We start from the raw sequence: 19,499 nt of genomic DNA, 5'->3' as shown, positions 1-19,499 counted from the left end.
CGGATGCGATCATGCGAGAACGTTATTAGGTGCACTGGTGCGACCTATGAAAAAATTTAGTCGCACCCTTACAAATTTTGGTCGCACTCTAGAGCCCTGAGCTATATCTTTCATATGTCTTTTTATATTCAGATTTAATATTTTAAAAAATCACTCACCAAAACCAAATTCAATACAGATTTCCACTCCACTTTTCTCTCTATGACAACACACCAGCCTGACATATCCAAAGTTTCCAAGTGCACTCAATCACAGTTCCCGTTCGATTATGATTTTGTGAAAGAAGTTTGTGGAGAAATGCTCCGTGTGCTGCTGCCTGTCTGACCTGTTCTCGTCTGATTCCGTCTGTTGAATGCTGACGACGGCACCGGCGCGAACTGTGGGCGGGCCTAATGAATATGCCGCTACTGTTGGTTCTTAGGGCTGTCAGTCAATGCAGCACAATCAGTGATTGGATGAATCGCGTTTCTTTGTAGAACACTTTAATTCTTTATATTTCTTAACTTTTTCCAACTCTCAAGTCATTTACTGGTGGCCTGGGTTACCCGGGTTACAAATGTATTTCTAAAACAATGGTTCTAGCTTAGATTATTGCCCAGTTGTTTGGTCGATTGCATATAGACAAAAAATGTACAGGTGAAAGATTGTCTCTGCTTTGTTTTATAAGAAATATTTCTGTGTCTAGAATTTCTAATTTCCTTTACTCTCAATTTTTGTATAGTAGTGCTAGTCATGATTTTAACAGCAGCCATGCATAAATGGGATTTTTATTTTATTTCGAAAACCACTGCAAAACATCGGACTGTATGTAAAGAAGAATGAAACTATTGAAGGATTTACCATTGATATTACACATTTTGACAAGAGACACTCTACACAAGAAAAATGAGTTTTAAAAAATATTTTAAGGAACATTTAAAAGCACTATATATAGTAAATTGATGATTTTGATATTTGGAATGAATGTTAGGTTAATTGACTTAACTTTTTATTTTTTTGATTAAATGTAGTATTTGTATTTAATTGTTGGGACCCCAAGAAGAGAAGCCTCTGCCTCTGTACTGGCTAATGGGGATCCAAATAAATAAATAAATGATCTTAGATCATAGGAAAGACCATTTACAGCCAATACAGGCAATTTACTGAGGAATGATATTTTTTGTAAGTTTTTTTTTGACAGTTATAGCAGCTTGACCTGCCTGATCTGCACCACTTTTATTAGTAGTCCTAAAAGTGTGCCCATATACATGTCTCAAATTTGTTGTAAATATCTCATTTTGTTTTGAAGTTGAGACACTTATATTTATGAGAGCATAAAAAATCGGTGATATTGATTGGATTTTTTTTTTTTTTTCAGTTCCTATCATAATTTTGACATTTGGGCATTATTGTTTAGCTATTTACTTATGTTTTCAAATTGCCTGTATATATTTTTTTTTGTCTCGATCGGACTAATGGTCTTTAAAGATAACAGTAATTCTTTTTAAGCTCTAAATGACACGTTACAAAACCAAAAGGCAAAACCTGGCATGTTTGGTATTGTTGGACTCGGCAAGGATTCAGGAGTATAAGGAGGTCACTCCCGTGAAAAAACGCTGGCTTGAAAAGTCTCAGGCTCCTTCAGGGCATTTTGCCGATGACGTATACTGAGTTTTTTTAGCTACACCAATGTTCTCATAGACTATCAAGGTACCCTGGACAAAGACACTGCATGCCATCTTTCATTAGACTAACGTTTGGATGCGGTTATAACCATTGTCATGATTTTTTTCCATGTTATAGCGCCACCAAGTGGCCAATCGTCGCAACTTTTTTCATGCCACCTCAGATTGTGCTCATGAACATATGTCCCAAATTTAGCGAAAATATCTCTTTCCGTTCACAAGTTATAACCATTTTAGTAAAAGTGGCTCTGGTGCCATCAAACGTTTTGGTTCCCCTTAGCAACCGACAATTGAAATTTAATTTTTTTTTTATGATTATTGACAATCGGACTCCAGAGAATATTTCTGCAGTGGTTTGGTTCCGATCAGGCCAAAAACCTAGGACTAGTTTGCAAAAGTAGGTTTTACGGAAAACCCAAAATACCCGAAAATGCACCCAGGGTGACGAGCCAATCCGAGGCATGCATCTTGTCCGGCTCAAGCCAAGGATTCCAACGATGTAAGACACTTGAGCCTACGCCCGACGGTTGAGGAGTTATGAGCCATTTCGTACTTTTGCCCGCTGTAGCGCCACCTATGGGCCAATCGGGGCGTGCCTTGGTGAGGCTGTAGGCGGTGTGAGTACTACCAGCCCCCAAAGTTTCAAGTCTCTACGACTTACGGTTCGTCCTGCCCGATCAGTTTTACATGGAGAACGTTGCATGATGGGAAAATTAACAATAACAATAGGGTTTCAGCTCTGAAGTGCTTGAACCCCTAATAAAAAGGGACTAAAAAGGCCTATAAAAAAAAACCCTTAGGGTCCACGCACTTGACGCTTGTGCTGCTGCTTTCCAAAAACTTTATCAAGCCTTTTAACATGTGCCTCGGAGAGGAGAAAGTCGCTTTTTTGCCTTTTTGGCTCATTTTTCATGGAAATGTGGTGATTTTTGTTTTACCTTTTAAACTGCGACACCTCCACCGATGGCCCGATCTCCGTCAAACTTTGCACGCTTCCTCAGAATAATATGGCGCACATGCTCAGCTAATTTGGTGAAGTTTTGAGCAGAGCAGACCCTTTTTCAGTCATTTAAATGTCATTTTGCATAGGATATTATAGAGCATTTTACACCTTTATAACAGTTAAAGGGCCACCGGTGGCCCGACGTCCATAAAAGCTTCCAGGCCTCTTTAGGGTCAGGTGACGCATGCGCACGGCCGGTTTTGTGAGGTTGTATGCAAATCAGGCAGGAAGAGGGCCGCTTTCAGCCATTTCATGGGATTTGCCATAGAAACACATCATTTTGGCACCTGTTTAACAGTTATAGCGCCACCAAGTGGCCGGTCGCCCCGTCCTTTTTCACGCGACCACAGAATGAGCTCTCACACAGGCGCGTTGAGTTTGGTGCAAATATCTCGTTCCGTTGACGAGTTATAGGCAATTTAGTAAAAGGGGCCCCTCCCACTCGCAACGTTTCGGCGGCCCTTAGAGACCGTGAACCCAAATTTCCACTTTTTTTTGGTAATTATTGACTTTCGGACTCCATAGAATCTTGCCGCACTGGTTTGGTTCCGGCCGGCCCAAAAACCTAGGACTAGTTCGCAAAAGTAGGTTTTACGGAAAACCCAAAATACCCGAAAATGCACCCAGGGTGACGAGCCAATCCGAGGCATGCATCTTGTCCGGCTCGAGCCAAGGATTCCAACGATGTAAGACACTTGAGCCTACGCCCGACGGTTGAGGAGTTATGAGCCATTTCGTACTTTTGCCCGCTGTAGTGCCACCTATGGGCCAATCGGGGCGTGCCTTGGTGAGGCTGTAGGCGGTGTGAGTACTACCAGCCCCCAAAGTTTCAAGTCTCTACGACTTACGGTTCGTCCTGCCCAATCAGTTTTACATGGAGAATGTTGCATGATGGGAAAATTAACAATAACAATAGGGTTTCAGCACTGAAGTGCTTGAACCCCTAAAAATAAAAAATAAAACAAAGAATGAGAGATGTAATAAAAAAATTTAAAAAGCATCCGACTTTTAATCTGAGGGTCCAGGGTTCAAGTCCCTGTTCGGGCGATCGAGCCTCTTTTTTTTGAGGAGCGCAACGTTTTGCTGTTGAGTTCGTGCACTGCACCTGCACTGGCCTCGGGCAGCGACGCTGCAAGGCACCAAGTGAAATGACAAGCCCCCTTCAGCCAGCTTGTAGTCGTGGCCGAGTGGTTAAGGCGATGGACTAGAAATCCATTGGGGTCTGAGCCCCGAAGAGAACGCGGAAGCTGTGAATTATGTTCATTCTTCTCTCTGTCTGAAACTGGAGGTACGTCCATGTGTGTGTGCATCTCTCTCTCTCTGAGCCCCGAAGAGAACGCTGAAGAAGAGAACGCGGAAGCTGTGAATTATATTCATTCCTCTCGCTGTCTGAAACTGCAGAGTGTCCCCAAAGAGAGAATGTTCCAGAGACTTTTAAAGTTGTTTTTATTATTTAATAAAGAAGACATATTTATTTTATTCCCTTTGTCTGCCTCATGTGTCCCACGGTCATGCTCCTCGGTGCGGTGTTCCGATTTGAGGGGGAGGGCGGCCCGCTGGCGCTCACACCCTGACCTGTGACAAAGTGGCGTAGCCGGCAGGATTCCGCCCCAAGTTGAGCGGCCATGGACCATGGGGCGACCGTTTTTTTTGGTGGGGGAGGATGTCACCGGGTGACTAAGACAGGAACTAAATTTTTTAGCCAATAGTCCCCTGGGAGAGCACTTCCGGCTGTAACACCAGTCCGGTTCCGGTTTTCCCCGTGTGTTATCGCCGATCGGGGAAATTAATGAGTGGAATTGCTGACAGGTGTGAGAGGAGGAGAGTTCGGGCTGGCCATTGGGACGCAGTTTCCAAAATGGATGATAAAAAGAAGACGCGGCAGCCATGGTGGAGAGAGGGGGGTGCACCGAGCAGAGGGTGCCCGCAGTGGGCGAGAGGCCTAGGCCGAGGCCGCGGCCGAAACAGCGGAGGGAGGCTGCGGGAGCGAGAGAGGGTGAGCGAGAACGAGAGAGAGGAGATTTCGGCTGGATTGCGGGTGTAAGCCTTGATTACACAGTGAGTCTGTTGAATTGCAGTTCTACGGTGAGCACGAGTGAAATCTTGCAGTGTATTGGTGAATATGCGAGTGTGGGAATGGTGTTGCTGCTGTTCACTCGCAGTCACAGCATGTTTACATCTCTCTCTGTCTGAGCCCCGAAGAGAACGCTGAAGAAGAGAATGCGGAAGCTGTGAATTATGTTCATTCCTCTCTCTGTCTGAAACTGGAGGTACGTCCATGTGTGTGTGCATCTCTCTCTGTCTGAGCCCCGAAGAGAACGCTGAAGAAGAAAACGCGGAAGCTGTGAATTATGTCCATTCCTCTCGCTGTCTGAAACTGCGGAGTGTCCCCAAAGAGAGAATGTTCCAGAGACTTTTTTATTTTTTAATAAAGAAGACATATTTATTTTATTCCCTTTGTCTGCCTCATGTGTCCCACGGTCATGCTCCTCGGGGCGGTGTTCCGATTTGAGGGGGAGGGCGGCCCGCTGGCGCTCACACCCCGACCTGTGACACATACGTATCTCCCTATACATATACAATTATTATATGCTGCCTCTTTGGCTAGGCTATTTTGATCAATCAAATCTCATATGGGTTATTCTTATCTCAAAAGAATTCTCACCCTCCGATGTCATTCTCTTCAGGAAGGGTCCTCCCGGCCCAATTAAAAGAGTGTGACTAACACTCAATGATCCAAGGTCCAGTCAGATGATTATAATAAATGTTACAAAATTTATTACAATAATCAAATGAAAATGAATACTTGTTACAGATCATAAATGAGTATTAACTAACAGATGGATACTAGCTAGGCTTGAAGCTTCTCGCCTCTGACAACTGCTGGCGTGTCAAAGTGGTGGTTGCAAGGAAGAGCGAAGATCTCCTCTTCGTCCCCTTCTTTCATACAGTTCATATTTGCAGAATTAACACATACGTAAAAAGCATTGCGGTTGCTTAGAAGCAGCTCATATTTTCCTTTTAAGGACACACATGCAAGAGTTTCACTGTAGGTTAAAGACAACTCATGCTTCCTTTATGCTTGCAGAAATCATATCTATTCAGAGATGGTTATCACTTTTTACCTAACACAAGTTCCCATGAATCATCGTTCAACTAACGGTTATAACCTTTTAACCCCTGAAATAGAATTTCGAACACAGTACAGGTTTTTCATATATTCAGCCTGTCCATTACATCCAATAACTCAGACAGTTCCTTCAGTCGTTCCTCTTTGCTTTGCATCACATATTTTTTCTTATTATGCCCTTTTCGATTTTTGCTCTTAAAAGACGACCTAGACTTTGGTGAGGATTTCTGGGAAACCAGGTCAATACCCTCCTCTGATGAGCTTTTATTTACAGTGTGCAATAAGCGAAATAAGCAGAGCGTGAAGGGGATGCTTCAGAAGTAGTTTGTGGATCCATGGGTTTAAGCGTATGCTTGTCCAACACAAAGACATCTGAGCAAAAGAGGGTATGCACGACTCTGGTGGGACTCGAACCCACAACCTTTGAATACCTCCATTCACAACCTAGAAGTCCAATGCGCTATCCATTGCGCCACAGAGCCACAAAAAGCCAAGCTTTAAGACGCTATTGCATGCACATCACTTCTTAGATTTCCACTTTTTGTGCAGATACACACTGTTCAGCATCCAAAGATTTACGTATGTAAAAAGGGTAGGTGAGCGGTGCCCACATCCCACGGCACAGGCACTGCTGGGATTCGAACCCAGAATCTCCTGTTTACAAGACAGGCGCTTTGACCAACTAAGCCACAGCGCCACTTGCTAAACCTTCTGCGATGTGTTGGAATAAAAAGTAAAAAAAAAAAAAAAGAGGTTGCAGGTCAGGAAAATAGCGGATTACATCATGAAAGAGGTTAGGGGATTATTTCCAAAACCCGAGATATCCGAGGGAATATCTGAAACTCTCAATACTTGTGTCTGAAATGTTTTTGGAACCTCCAGTTACAATCCATCTAAACTCTGTCTCAGCTTGGAGAAATGGAAAGCAATTTTTGCTATGCTTTCAGCTGATCTGAAAGACAAAATCCAGAAAGATTTTCATGAATTAAATATTCATATTTGTAAAGACTGTTTTGAACACACATCCAGAGGCTAGATCTCAACAATAGGAAGTAGCAGATTTTGGCCTAAGCCAGTGGTTTTCAAACCATTCTCGAAACCTCCCAGACGCTATACATTTTCGTTATCCTGCTTATTTCAAAACGGTGAATTGAGCTAATTACTAGAGTACTCTGTGATCCGAGTTGGCTGTGCCCAATAAGGGAGATGAGCAGAATGTGAGGGGTAGGCTTCTGAAGTAGTTTGTGGACCCCAGTTTTGAACATATGTCTGACTCACAGAGACATCAGAGCAAAAGAGGCCATTCACACTTCTGGTGGGACTCAAAACCACAACCAGGGAATTTCTCCATTCGCATCCTAGAAGTCCAAAGCTCCATCAATTGCACCACAGAGCCATAAAATGAACCACGTCAAGGAAGTATTGCATGCGCAGCGCTTCTTCGTTTTTCCCATTTTGTGCAGGTACACACTGTTCGGCATGCAAAGACTTTCATATGTGAAAAGTTTAAGCACTCCCATATCCAATAAGGATATAAGGAAATATTTCCTTATTGGAAAAATGTGCTGTGTCGGCTCCTGAAAAAGTTGGAAAACCCCAGGTTTAAGCAAATGTCAGTCTGGCAAAGACGTCTATGCAAAGGGACACCATTCGTGACTCAGGTGGGACCCAAAAACCAACAACCTTTATAAAGCCTTCATTTGCAACAGAGAGGTCCAGATTGTCTTTCCTGCCGAGACTTTAACATCTGAAAAGGTTGAACGACTACTCTTAGAAGCCACAGACTAGGCACTGCTGGGATTCAAACCCAGGATCTCCTATTTACTAGACAGGCGCTTTGACCAACTAAGCCACAGCGCCAGGTGCTGTCCCTGATTCGATGCTTTTGTATACAAAGTCTAAAAGAGGTAGCACGTCAGGAGAATAGCTGATTACATCATGAATATGTCCCTTTGAAGTTAGAGGGTTATTTCCAAAACCTGAAAGGTGTGCAGGCTTCTGTTCAGGGACATGGGAATATCTCAAACCATTTCATTTTGGATCGAAACTCTCAGTTACGATACATCTAAACGCTGTTTCAGCTAGGAGAAATGGAAAGCATGTTTTTTTTTCTTTTGCTAGGTAGGTGGCCAACAATAGGTAGTTGCAGATTTTGGCCTGAGCCATTGGATTTCAACCCATTCTTGTTATCTCCCTTATTTAAATAGGTGACTTAAGCTAATTAGTAGAGTACTCTATGATCCGAGTTGGGTGTGTGCAATAAGCAAAATAAGCAGAGCGTGAAGGGGATGCTTCAGAAGTAGTTTGTGGATCCAAGGGTTTAAGCGTATGCTTGTCCAACACAAAGACATCTGAGCAAAACAGGGTATGCATGACTCTGGTGGGACTCGAACCCACAACCTTTGAATACCTCCATTCACAACCTAGAAGTCCAATGCGCTATCCATTGCGCCACAGAGCCACAAAAAGCCAAGTTTTAAGACGCTATTGCATGCACATCACTTCTTAGATTTCCACTTTTTGTGCAGAGACACACTGTTCAGCATCCAAAGATTTACGTACGTAAAAAGGGTAAGTGAGCGGTGCCCACATCCCACGGCACTGCTGGGATTCGAACCCAGAATCTCCTGTTTACAAGACAGGCGCTTTGACCAACTAAGCCACAGCGCCACTTGCTAAACCTTCTGCGATGTGTTGGAATAAAAAGTAAAAAAACAAAAACAAAAAAAGAGGTTGCAGATCAGGAAAATAGCGGATTACATCATGAAAGAGGTTAGGGGATTATTTCCAAAACCCGAGATATCCGGGGGAATATCTGAAACTCTCAATACTTGTGTCTGAAATGTTTTTGGAACCTCCAGTTACAATCCATCTAAACTCTGTCTCAGCTTGGAGAAATGGAAAGCAATTTTTGCTATGCTTTCAGCTGATCTGAAAGACAAAATCCCTAAAGATTTTCATGAATTAAATATTCATATTTGTAAAGACTGTTTTGAACACACATCCAGAGGCTAGATCTCAACAATAGGAAGTAGCAGATTTTGGCCTAAGCCAGTGGTTTTCAAACCATTCTCGAAACCTCCCAAACGCTATACATTTTCGTTATCCTCCTTATTTCAAAACGGTGAATTGAGCTAATTACTAGAGTACTCTGTGATCCGAGTTGGCTGTGTCCAATAAGGGAGATGAGCAGAATGTGAGGGGTAGGCTTCTGAAGTAGTTTGTGGACCCCAGTTTTGAACATATGTCTGACTCACAGAGACATCAGAGCAAAAGAGGCCATTCACACTTCTGGTGGGACTCAAAACCACAACCAGGGAATTTCTCCATTTGCATCCTAGAAGTCCAAAGCTCCATCAATTGCACCACAGAGCCATAAAATGACCCACTTCAAGGAAGTATTGCATGCGCAGCGCTTCTTCGTTTTTCCAATTTTGTGCAGGTACACACTGTTCGGCATGCAAAGACTTTCATATGTGAAAAGTTTAAGCACTCCCATATCCTGTGGCATAGGCACTGCTGGGATTTGAACCCAGGATCTCCTGTTAACGAGACAGGCGCTTTGACCAGCTAAGCCACAGCGCCAGTTACAAAAGTGCGGTGAAATTTGTCGGTAAAACAAGTCTAAAAGAGGTAGCACATGAGGAAAAAAGCTGATTACGTTATGAAAGAGGTCCCTTAGAGGTAAGAGGATTGTTTCCAAAACATGATGGCCTTTCAGGCCTCAAGGGAATGTCTGAACTCATTTCATTTTGGCTCTACACTCTCAACACTCATGCCTAAAATGTTTCCTGTGCTTTCTTCTGATATGAAAGGGCAAAATCCAGAAAGATATCCATGTATTATTCTTCATATATGTAAAGACTTTGTTTGTACAAATATCCATAGGCTTGACTTTATCAATAGGTAGTAGCAGATTTCGGCCCTAAGCCAGGGGCTTGCAAACCATTCTTGAAGCGCATCTGCACCACATATATGTTTTTATTATCTCTCTCTCATTTAAAACAGGTGAATCAAATAATTGACTGATTAGTAACGTACTCAATGATCTGACTTGTGTGTGCCCAATAAGGAAAACAAGAAAAATGTGCTGTGTCGGCTCCTGAAAAAGTTGGAAAACCCCAGGTTTAAGCAAATGTCAGTCTGGCAAAGACGTCTATGCAAAGGGACACCATTCGTGACTCAGGTGGGACCCAAAAACCAACAACCTTTATAAAGCCTTCATTTGCAACCGAGAGGTCCAGATTGTCTTTCCTGCCGAGACTTTAACATCTGAAAAGGTTGAACGACTACTCTTAGAAGCCACAGATTAGGCACTGCTGGGATTCAAACCCTGGATCTCCTATTTACTAGACAGGCACTTTGACCAACTAAGCCACAGCGCCAGGTGCTGTCCCTGATTCGATGCTTTTGTATACAAAGTCTAAAAGAGGTAGCACGTCAGGAGAATAGCTGATTACATCATGAATATGTCCCTTTGAAGTTAGAGGGTTATTTCCAAAACCTGAAAGGTGTGCAGGCTTCTGTTCAGGGACATGGGAATATCTCAAACCATTTCATTTTGGATCGAAACTCTCAGTTACGATACATCTAAACGCTGTTTCAGCTAGGAGAAATGGAAAGCATGTTTTTTTTTCTTTTGCTAGGTAGGTGGCCAACAATAGGTAGTTGCAGATTTTGGCCTGAGCCATTGGATTTCAACCCATTCTTGTTATCTCCCTTATTTAAATAGGTGACTTAAGCTAATTAGTAGAGTACTCTATGTTCCGAGTTGGGTGTGTGCAATAAGCGAAATAAGCAGAGCGTGAAGGGGATGCTTCAGAAGTAGTTTGTGGATCCAAGGGTTTAAGCGTATGCTTGTCCAACACAAAGACCTCTGAGCAAAAGAGGGTATGAACGACTCTGGTGGGACTCGAACCCACAACCTTTAAATACCTCCATTCACAACCTAGAAGTCCAATGCGCTATCCATTGCGCCACAGAGCCACAAAAAGCCAAGCTTTAAGACGCTATTGCATGCACATCACTTCTTAGATTTCCACTTTTTGTGCAGATACACACTGTTCAGCATCCAAAGATTTAGGTATGTAAAAAGGGTAGGTGAGCGGTGCCCACATCCCATGGCACAGGCACTGCTGCGATTCGAACCCAGAATCTCCTGTTTACAAGACAGGCGCTTTGACCAACTAAGCCACAGCGCCACTTGCTAAACCTTCTGCGATGTGTTGAAAAAAAAAATAAAAAAAATAAAGAGGTTGCAGGTCAGGAAAATAGCGGATTACATCATGAAAGAGGTTAGGGGATTATTTCCAAAACTCGAGATATCCGGGGGAATATCTGAAACTCTCAATACTTGTGTCTGAAATGTTTTTGGAACCTCCAGTTACAATCCATCTAAACTCTGTCTCAGCTTGGAGAAATGGAAAGCAATTTTTGCTATGCTTTCAGCTGATCTGAAAGACAAAATCCCGAAAGATTTTCATGAATTAATTATTCATATTTGTAAAGACTGTTTTGAACACACATCCAGAGGCTAGATCTCAACAATAGGAAGTAGCAGATTTTGGCCTAAGCCAGTGGTTTTCAAACCATTCTCGAAACCTCCCAGACGCTATACATTTTCGTTATCCTCCTTATTTCAAAACGGTGAATTGAGCTAATTACTAGAGTACTCTGTGATCCGAGTTGGCTGTGTCCAATAAGGGAGATGAGCAGAATGTGAGGGGTAGGCTTCTGAAGTAGTTTGTGGACCCCAGTTTTGAACATATGTCTGACTCACAGAGACATCAGAGCAAAAGAGGGTATGCACGACTCTGGTGGGACTCGAACCCACAACCTTTGAATACCTCCATTCACAACCTAGAAGTCCAATGCGCTATCCATTGCGCCACAGAGCCACAAAAAGCCAAGCTTTAAGACGCTATTGCATGCACATCACTTCTTAGATTTCCACTTTTTGTGCAGATACACACTGTTCAGCATCCAAAGATTTACGTATGTAAAAAGGCTAGGTGAGCGGTGCCCACATCCCACGGCACAGGCACTGCTGGGTTTCTAACCCAGAATCTCCTGTTTACAAGACAGGCACTTTGACCAACTAAGCCACAGCGCCACTTGCTAAACCTTCTGCGATGTGTTGAAATAAAAAGTAAAAAAAGAAAAAAGAAAAAGAGGTTGCAGGTCAGTAAAATAGTGGATTACATCATGAAAGAGGTTAGGGGATTATTTCCAAAACCCGAGATATCCGAGGGAATATCTGAAACTCTCAATACTTGTGTCTGAAATGTTTTTGGAACCTCCAGTTACAATCCATCTAAACTCTGTCTCAGCTTGGAGAAATGGAAAGCAATTTTTGCTATGCTTTCAGCTGATCTGAAAGACAAAATCCCGAAAGATTTTCATGAATTAAATATTCATATTTGTAAAGACTGTTTTGAACACACATCCAGAGGCTAGATCTCAACAATAGGAAGTAGCGGATTTTGGCCTAAGCCAGGGGTTTTCAAACCATTCTCGAAACCTCCCAGACGCTATACATTTTCGTTATCCTCCTTATTTCAAAACGGTGAATTGAGCTAATTACTAGAGTACTCTGTGATCCGAGTTGGCTGTGTCCAATAAGGGAGATGAGCAGAATGTGAGGGGTAGGCTTCTGAAGTAGTTTGTGGACCCCAGTTTTGAACAAATGTCTGATTTACAGAGACATCAGAGCAAAAGAGGCCATTCACACCTCTGGTGGGACTCAAAACCACAACCAGGGAATTTCTCCATTCGCATCCTAGAACTCCAAAGCTCCATCAATTGCACCACAGAGCCATAAAATGACCCACTTCAAGGAAGTATTGCATGCGCAGCGCTTCTTCGTTTTTCCAATTTTGTGCAGGTACACACTGTTCGGCATGCAAAGACTTTCATATGTGAAAAGTTTAAGCACTCCCATATCCTGTGGCATAGACACTGCTGGGATTTGAACCCAGGATCTCCTGTTTACGAGACAGGCGCTTTGACCAGCTAAGCCACAGCGCCAGTTACAAAAGTGTGGTGAAATTTGTCGGTAAAACAAGTCTAAAAGAGGTAGCACATGAGGAAAAAAGCTGATTACGTTATGAAAGAGGTCCCTTAGAGGTAAGAGGATTGTTTCCAAAACATGATGGCCTTTCAGGCCTCAAGGGAATGTCTGAACTCATTTCATTTTGGCTCTACACTCTCAACACTCATGCCTAAAATGTTTCCTGAGCTTTCTTCTGATATGAAAGGGCAAAATCCAGAAAGATATCCATGTATTATTCTTCATATATGTAAAGACTTTGTTTGTACAAATATCCATAGGCTTGACTTTATCAATAGGTAGTAGCAGATTTCGGCCCTAAGCCAGGGGCTTGCAAACCATTCTTGAAGCGCATCTTCTTCTTCTTCTTCTTGTTGTTTAATGGCGATTAACTCCTAAGGAGCATTATCGCCACCTACTGTGCTGGATGGAAAATTAACCTTGGGTGATAAGTCTGAATTTTAAAAACTGTCTGCCTGTCTACTAACTATATCATCCCACATACATCATCATTATTTATCATACCTGCAATAGAGGTTTCATTGAGCTTCATTCGGCGCTGCGTGTTCAGCTCCTCCGTCCACACTCAGCCCCCATGGCGGGTTCAACGTTACACACATTATAATCTAAATCCCAAACCTGAATCATATATAAACGCAATTAATGCTCTATATATCTGCCTGTCTATTAAACCTTTTCCTAGAATATCCTCATTCTTCATTCTATCCTCTCCATTTTTCAAATGACTGAATAATACATCCCGAAAAATATTATACTTACTACAAATAAATAATACATGACATACATTTTCAGATACACCACATGCATCACATAATCCATTCTCATGTAACCCCATAATTGCCAGTGTTGAGTTTAACCCTTGAAGCGCATCTGCACCACATATATGTTTTTATTATCTCTCTCTCATTTAAAACAGGTGAATCAAATAATTGACTGATTAGTAACGTACTCAATGATCTGACTTGTGTGTGCCCAATAAGGAAAACAAGAAAAATGTGCTGTGTCGGCTCCTGAAAAAGTTGGAAAACCCCAGGTTTAAGCAAATGTCAGTCTGGCAAAGACGTCTATGCAAAGGGACACCATTCGTGACTCAGGTGGGACCCAAAAACCAACAACCTTTATAAAGCCTTCATTTGCAACCGAGAGGTCCAGATTGTCTTTCCTGCCGAGACTTTAACATCTGAAAAGGTTGAACGACTACTCTTAGAAGCCACAGATTAGGCACTGCTGGGATTCAAACCCAGGATCTCCTGTTTACTAGACAGGCGCTTTGCCCAACTAAGCCACAGCGCCAGGTGCTGTCCCTGATTCTATGCTTTTGTATACAAAGTCTAAAAGAGGTAGCACGTCAGGAGAATAGCTGATTACATCATGAATATGTCCCTTTGAAGTTAGAGGGTTATTTCCAAAACCTGAAAGGTGTGCAGGCTTCTGTTCAGGGACATGGGAATATCTCAAACCATTTCATTTTGGATCGAAACTCTCAGTTACGATACATCTAAACGCTGTTTCAGCTAGGAGAAATGGAAAGCATGTTTTTTTTTTCTTTTGCTAGGTAGGTGGCCAACAATAGGTAGTTGCAGATTTTGGCCTGAGCCATTGGATTTCAACCCATTCTTGTTATCTCCCTTATTTAAATAGGTGACTTAAGCTAATTAGTAGAGTACTCTATGATCCGAGTTGGGTGTGTGCAATAAGCGAAATAAGCAGAGCGTGAAGGGGATGCTTCAGAAGTAGTTTGTGGATCCAAGGGTTTAAGCGTATGCTTGTCCAACACAAAGACATCTGAGCAAAAGAGGGTATGCACGACTCTGGTGGGACTTGAACCCACAACCTTTGAATACCTCCATTCACAACCTAGAAGTCCAATGCGCTATCCATTGCGCCACAGAGCCACAAAAAGCCAAGCTTTAAGACGCTATTGCATGCACATCACTTCTTAGATTTCCACTTTTTGTGCAGATACACACTGTTCAGCATCCAAAGATTTACGTATGTAAAAAGGGTAGGTGAGCGGTGCCCACATCCCATGGCACAGGCACTGCTGGGATTCGAACCCAGAATCTCCTGTTTACAAGACAGGCGCTTTGACCAACTAAGCCACAGCGCCACTTGCTTAACCTTCTGCGATGTGTTGAAATAAAAAGTAAAAAAAGAAAAAAGAAAAAGAGCTTGCAGGTCAGGAAAATAGCGGATTACATCATGAAAGAGGTTAGGGGATTATTTCCAAAACCCGAGATATCCGAGGGAATATCTGAAACTCTCAATACTTGTGTCTGAAATGTTTTTTGAAAACCTCCAGTTACAATCCATCTAAACTCTGTCTCAGCTTGGAGAAATGGAAAGCAATTTTTGCTATGCTTTCAGCTGATCTGAAAGACAAAATCCCGAAAGATTTTCATGAATTAAATATTCATATTTGTAAAGACTGTTTTGAACACACATCCAGAGGCTAGATCTCAACAATAGGAAGTAGCAGATTTTGGCCTAAGCCAGTGGTTTTCAAACCATTCTCGAAACCTCCCAGACGCTATACATTTTCGTTATCCTCCTTATTTCAAAACGGTGAATTGAGCTAATTACTAGAGTACTCTGTGATCCGAGTTGGCTGTGTCCAATAAGGGAGATGAGCAGAATGTGAGGGGTAGGCTTCTGAAGTAGTTTGTGGACCCCAGTTTTGAACATATGTCTGACTCACAGAGACATCAGAGCAAAAGAGGCCATTCACACTTCTGGTGGGACTCAAAACCACAACCAGGGAATTTCTCCATTCGCATCCTAGAAGTCCAAAGCTCCATCAATTGCACCACAGAGCCATAAAATGACCCACTTCAAGGAAGTATTGCATGCGCAGCGCTTCTTTGTTTTTCCAATTTTGTGCAGGAACACACTGTTCGGCATGCAAAGACTTTCATATGTGAAAAGTTTAAGCACTCCCATATCCTGTGGCATAGGCACTGCTGGGATTTGAACCCAGGATCTCCTGTTTACGAGACAGGCGCTTTGACCAGCTAAGCCACAGCGCCAGTTACAAAAGTGCGGTGAAATTTGTCGGTAAAACAAGTCTAAAAGAGGTAGCACATGAGGAAAAAAGCTGATTACGTTATGAAAGAGGTCCCTTAGAGGTAAGAGGATTGTTTCCAAAACATGATGGCCTTTCAGGCCTCAAGGGAATGTCTGAACTCATTTCATTTTGGCTCTACACTCTCAACACTCATGCCTAAAATGTTTCCTGAGCTTTCTTCTGATATGAAAGGGCAAAATCCAGAAAGATATCCATGTATTATTCTTCATATATGTAAAGACTTTGTTTGTACAAATATCCATAGGCTTGACTTTATCAATAGGTAGTAGCAGATTTCGGCCCTAAGCCAGGGGCTTGCAAACCATTCTTGAAGCGCATCTGCACCACATATATGTTTTTATTATCTCTCTCTCATTTAAAACAGGTGAATCAAATAATTGACTGATTAGTAACGTACTCAATGATCTGACTTGTGTGTGCCCAATAAGGAAAACAAGAAAAATGTGCTGTGTCGGCTCCTGAAAAAGTTGGAAAACCCCAGGTTTAAGCAAATGTCAGTCTGGCAAAGACGTCTATGCAAAGGGACACCATTCGTGACTCAGGTGGGACCCAAAAACCAACAACCTTTATAAAGCCTTCATTTGCAACCGAGAGGTCCAGATTGTCTTTCCTGCCGAGACTTTAACATCTGAAAAGGTTGAACGACTACTCTTAGAAGCCACAGATTAGGCACTGCTGGGATTCGAACCCAGGATCTCCTGTTTACTAGACAGGCGCTTTGCCCAACTAAGCCACAGCGCCAGGTGCTGTCCCTGATTCTATGCTTTTGTATACAAAGTCTAAAAGAGGTAGCACGTCAGGAGAATAGCTGATTACATCATGAATATGTCCCTTTGAAGTTAGAGGGTTATTTCCAAAACCTGAAAGGTGTGCAGGCTTCTGTTCAGGGACATGGGAATATCTCAAACCATTTCATTTTGGATCGAAACTCTCAGTTACGATACATCTAAACGCTGTTTCAGCTAGGAGAAATGGAAAGCATGTTTTTTTTTTTCTTTTGCTAGGTAGGTGGCCAACAATAGGTAGTTGCAGATTTTGGCCTGAGCCATTGGATTTCAACCCATTCTTGTTATCTCCCTTATTTAAATAGGTGACTTAAGCTAATTAGTAGAGTACTCTATGATCCGAGTTGGGTGTGTGCAATAAGCGAAATAAGCAGAGCGTGAAGGGGATGCTTCAGAAGTAGTTTGTGGATCCAAGGGTTTAAGCGTATGCTTGTCCAACACAAAGACATCTGAGCAAAAGAGGGTATGCACGACTCTGGTGGGACTTGAACCCACAACCTTTGAATACCTCCATTCACAACCTAGAAGTCCAATGCGCTATCCATTGCGCCACAGAGCCACAAAAAGCCAAGCTTTAAGACGCTATTGCATGCACATCACTTCTTAGATTTCCACTTTTTGTGCAGATACACACTGTTCAGCATCCAAAGATTTACGTATGTAAAAAGGGTAGGTGAGCGGTGCCCACATCCCATGGCACAGGCACTGCTGGGATTCGAACCCAGAATCTCCTGTTTACAAGACAGGCGCTTTGACCAACTAAGCCACAGCGCCACTTGCTAAACCTTCTGCGATGTGTTGAAATAAAAAGAAAAAAAAAAAAAAGAAAAAGAGCTTGCAGGTCAGGAAAATAGCGGATTACATCATGAAAGAGGTTAGGGGATTATTTCCAAAACCCGAGATATCCGAGGGAATATCTGAAACTCTCAATACTTGTGTCTGAAATGTTTTTTGAAAACCTCCAGTTACAATCCATCTAAACTCTGTCTCAGCTTGGAGAAATGGAAAGCAATTTTTGCTATGCTTTCAGCTGATCTGAAAGACAAAATCCCGAAAGATTTTCATGAATTAAATATTCATATTTGTAAAGACTGTTTTGAACACACATCCAGAGGCTAGATCTCAACAATAGGAAGTAGCAGATTTTGGCCTAAGCCAGTGGTTTTCAAACCATTCTCGAAACCTCCCAGACGCTATACATTTTCGTTATCCTCCTTATTTCAAAACGGTGAATTGAGCTAATTACTAGAGTACTCTGTGATCCGAGTTGGCTGTGTCCAATAAGGGAGATGAGCAGAATGTGAGGGGTAGGCTTCTGAAGTAGTTTGTGGACCCCAGTTTTGAACATATGTCTGACTCACAGAGACATCAGAGCAAAAGAGGCCATTCACACTTCTGGTGGGACTCAAAACCACAACCAGGGAATTTCTCCATTCGCATCCTAGAAGTCCAAAGCTCCATCAATTGCACCACAGAGCCATAAAATGACCCACTTCAAGGAAGTATTGCATGCGCAGCGCTTCTTCGTTTTTCCAATTTTGTGCAGGTACACACTGTTCGGCATGCAAAGACTTTCATACGTGAAAAGTTTAAGCACTCCCATATCCTGTGGCATAGGCACTGCTGGGATTTGAACCCAGGATCTCCTGTTTACGAGACAGGCGCTTTGACCAGCTAAGCCACAGCGCCAGTTACAAAAGTGCGGTGAAATTTGTCGGTAAAACAAGTCTAAAAGAGGTAGCACATGAGGAAAAAAGCTGATTACGTTATGAAAGAGGTCCCTTAGAGGTAAGAGGATTGTTTCCAAAACATGATGGCCTTTCAGGCCTCAAGGGAATGTCTGAACTCATTTCATTTTGGCTCTACACTCTCAACACTCATGCCTAAAATGTTTCCTGAGCTTTCTTCTGATATGAAAGGGCAAAATCTAGAAAGATATCCATGTATTATTCTTCATATATGTAAAGACTTTGTTTGTACAAATATCCATAGGCTTGACTTTATCAATAGGTAGTAGCAGATTTCGGCCCTAAGCCAGGGGCTTGCAAACCATTCTTGAAGCGCATCTGCACCACATATATGTTTTTATTATCTCTCTCTCATTTAAAACAGGTGAATCAAATAATTGACTGATTAGTAACGTACTCAATGATCTGACTTGTGTGTGCCCAATAAGGAAAACAAGAAAAATGTGCTGTGTCGGCTCCTGAAAAAGTTGGAAAACCCCAGGTTTAAGCAAATGTCAGTCTGGCAAAGACGTCTATGCAAAGGGACACCATTCGTGACTCAGGTGGGACCCAAAAACCAACAACCTTTATAAAGCCTTCATTTGCAACCGAGAGGTCCAGATTGTCTTTCCTGCCGAGACTTTAACATCTGAAAAGGTTGAACGACTACTCTTAGAAGCCACAGATTAGGCACTGCTGGGATTCGAACCCAGGATCTCCTGTTTACTAGACAGGCGCTTTGACCAACTAAGCCACAGCGCCAGGTGCTGTCCCTGATTCGATGCTTTTGTATACAAAGTCTAAAAGAGGTAGCACGTCAGGAGAATAGCTGATTACATCATGAATATGTCCCTTTGAAGTTAGAGGGTTATTTCCAAAACCTGAAAGGTGTGCAGGCTTCTGTTCAGGGACATGGGAATATCTCAAACCATTTCATTTTGGATCGAAACTCTCAGTTACGATACATCTAAACGCTGTTTCAGCTAGGAGAAATGGAAAGCATGTTTTTTTTTTCTTTTGCTAGGTAGGTGGCCAA

General features: G+C 42.5%; 21 non-coding genes across 21 annotated transcripts; all 21 read right to left on the bottom strand.

Annotated features, from left to right (window-relative positions):
• Positions 1–6,190: 6,190 nt before the first annotated feature.
• On the bottom strand, positions 6,191–6,279 carry trnar-ucu (transfer RNA arginine (anticodon UCU)). The gene is given in 2 exon segments: positions 6,191–6,226; positions 6,243–6,279. It is a non-coding gene; the product is annotated as a tRNA-Arg (tRNA).
• Positions 6,280–6,420: 141 nt separating this feature from the next.
• trnat-ugu (transfer RNA threonine (anticodon UGU)) lies at positions 6,421–6,494 on the bottom strand. The gene has a single exon. It is a non-coding gene; the product is annotated as a tRNA-Thr (tRNA).
• A 1,089-nt stretch (positions 6,495–7,583) lies between these two features.
• Positions 7,584–7,657, bottom strand: trnat-agu (transfer RNA threonine (anticodon AGU)). Its single transcript has one exon. It is a non-coding gene; the product is annotated as a tRNA-Thr (tRNA).
• A 512-nt stretch (positions 7,658–8,169) lies between these two features.
• trnar-ucu (transfer RNA arginine (anticodon UCU)) lies at positions 8,170–8,258 on the bottom strand. Its single transcript is given in 2 exon segments — positions 8,170–8,205; positions 8,222–8,258. It is a non-coding gene; the product is annotated as a tRNA-Arg (tRNA).
• Positions 8,259–8,393: 135 nt separating this feature from the next.
• trnat-ugu (transfer RNA threonine (anticodon UGU)) lies at positions 8,394–8,467 on the bottom strand. Its single transcript has one exon. It is a non-coding gene; the product is annotated as a tRNA-Thr (tRNA).
• An 841-nt stretch (positions 8,468–9,308) lies between these two features.
• On the bottom strand, positions 9,309–9,382 carry trnat-cgu (transfer RNA threonine (anticodon CGU)). Its single transcript has one exon. It is a non-coding gene; the product is annotated as a tRNA-Thr (tRNA).
• Positions 9,383–10,108: 726 nt separating this feature from the next.
• Positions 10,109–10,182, bottom strand: trnat-agu (transfer RNA threonine (anticodon AGU)). The gene has a single exon. It is a non-coding gene; the product is annotated as a tRNA-Thr (tRNA).
• Positions 10,183–10,694: 512 nt separating this feature from the next.
• On the bottom strand, positions 10,695–10,783 carry trnar-ucu (transfer RNA arginine (anticodon UCU)). Its single transcript is given in 2 exon segments — positions 10,695–10,730; positions 10,747–10,783. It is a non-coding gene; the product is annotated as a tRNA-Arg (tRNA).
• Positions 10,784–10,924: 141 nt separating this feature from the next.
• Positions 10,925–10,998, bottom strand: trnat-ugu (transfer RNA threonine (anticodon UGU)). The gene has a single exon. It is a non-coding gene; the product is annotated as a tRNA-Thr (tRNA).
• A 607-nt stretch (positions 10,999–11,605) lies between these two features.
• trnar-ucu (transfer RNA arginine (anticodon UCU)) lies at positions 11,606–11,694 on the bottom strand. Its single transcript is given in 2 exon segments — positions 11,606–11,641; positions 11,658–11,694. It is a non-coding gene; the product is annotated as a tRNA-Arg (tRNA).
• Positions 11,695–11,835: 141 nt separating this feature from the next.
• trnat-ugu (transfer RNA threonine (anticodon UGU)) lies at positions 11,836–11,909 on the bottom strand. Its single transcript has one exon. It is a non-coding gene; the product is annotated as a tRNA-Thr (tRNA).
• Positions 11,910–12,749: 840 nt separating this feature from the next.
• Positions 12,750–12,823, bottom strand: trnat-cgu (transfer RNA threonine (anticodon CGU)). The gene has a single exon. It is a non-coding gene; the product is annotated as a tRNA-Thr (tRNA).
• Positions 12,824–14,085: 1,262 nt separating this feature from the next.
• Positions 14,086–14,159, bottom strand: trnat-agu (transfer RNA threonine (anticodon AGU)). Its single transcript has one exon. It is a non-coding gene; the product is annotated as a tRNA-Thr (tRNA).
• Positions 14,160–14,672: 513 nt separating this feature from the next.
• trnar-ucu (transfer RNA arginine (anticodon UCU)) lies at positions 14,673–14,761 on the bottom strand. Its single transcript is given in 2 exon segments — positions 14,673–14,708; positions 14,725–14,761. It is a non-coding gene; the product is annotated as a tRNA-Arg (tRNA).
• Positions 14,762–14,902: 141 nt separating this feature from the next.
• On the bottom strand, positions 14,903–14,976 carry trnat-ugu (transfer RNA threonine (anticodon UGU)). The gene has a single exon. It is a non-coding gene; the product is annotated as a tRNA-Thr (tRNA).
• An 842-nt stretch (positions 14,977–15,818) lies between these two features.
• trnat-cgu (transfer RNA threonine (anticodon CGU)) lies at positions 15,819–15,892 on the bottom strand. The gene has a single exon. It is a non-coding gene; the product is annotated as a tRNA-Thr (tRNA).
• Positions 15,893–16,618: 726 nt separating this feature from the next.
• On the bottom strand, positions 16,619–16,692 carry trnat-agu (transfer RNA threonine (anticodon AGU)). Its single transcript has one exon. It is a non-coding gene; the product is annotated as a tRNA-Thr (tRNA).
• Positions 16,693–17,206: 514 nt separating this feature from the next.
• trnar-ucu (transfer RNA arginine (anticodon UCU)) lies at positions 17,207–17,295 on the bottom strand. Its single transcript is given in 2 exon segments — positions 17,207–17,242; positions 17,259–17,295. It is a non-coding gene; the product is annotated as a tRNA-Arg (tRNA).
• Positions 17,296–17,436: 141 nt separating this feature from the next.
• Positions 17,437–17,510, bottom strand: trnat-ugu (transfer RNA threonine (anticodon UGU)). Its single transcript has one exon. It is a non-coding gene; the product is annotated as a tRNA-Thr (tRNA).
• Positions 17,511–18,351: 841 nt separating this feature from the next.
• trnat-cgu (transfer RNA threonine (anticodon CGU)) lies at positions 18,352–18,425 on the bottom strand. Its single transcript has one exon. It is a non-coding gene; the product is annotated as a tRNA-Thr (tRNA).
• A 726-nt stretch (positions 18,426–19,151) lies between these two features.
• trnat-agu (transfer RNA threonine (anticodon AGU)) lies at positions 19,152–19,225 on the bottom strand. The gene has a single exon. It is a non-coding gene; the product is annotated as a tRNA-Thr (tRNA).
• Positions 19,226–19,499: the final 274 nt, after the last annotated feature.

Source organism: Rhinichthys klamathensis, unplaced genomic scaffold (assembly GCF_029890125.1).
Source record: "Rhinichthys klamathensis goyatoka isolate OS25496 unplaced genomic scaffold, OSU_Roscu_1.1 h1tg000313l_1, whole genome shotgun sequence".
Classification (NCBI taxonomy): domain Eukaryota; kingdom Metazoa; phylum Chordata; class Actinopteri; order Cypriniformes; family Leuciscidae; genus Rhinichthys; species Rhinichthys klamathensis.
This window is presented reverse-complemented; position numbering and strand designations above follow the sequence as displayed.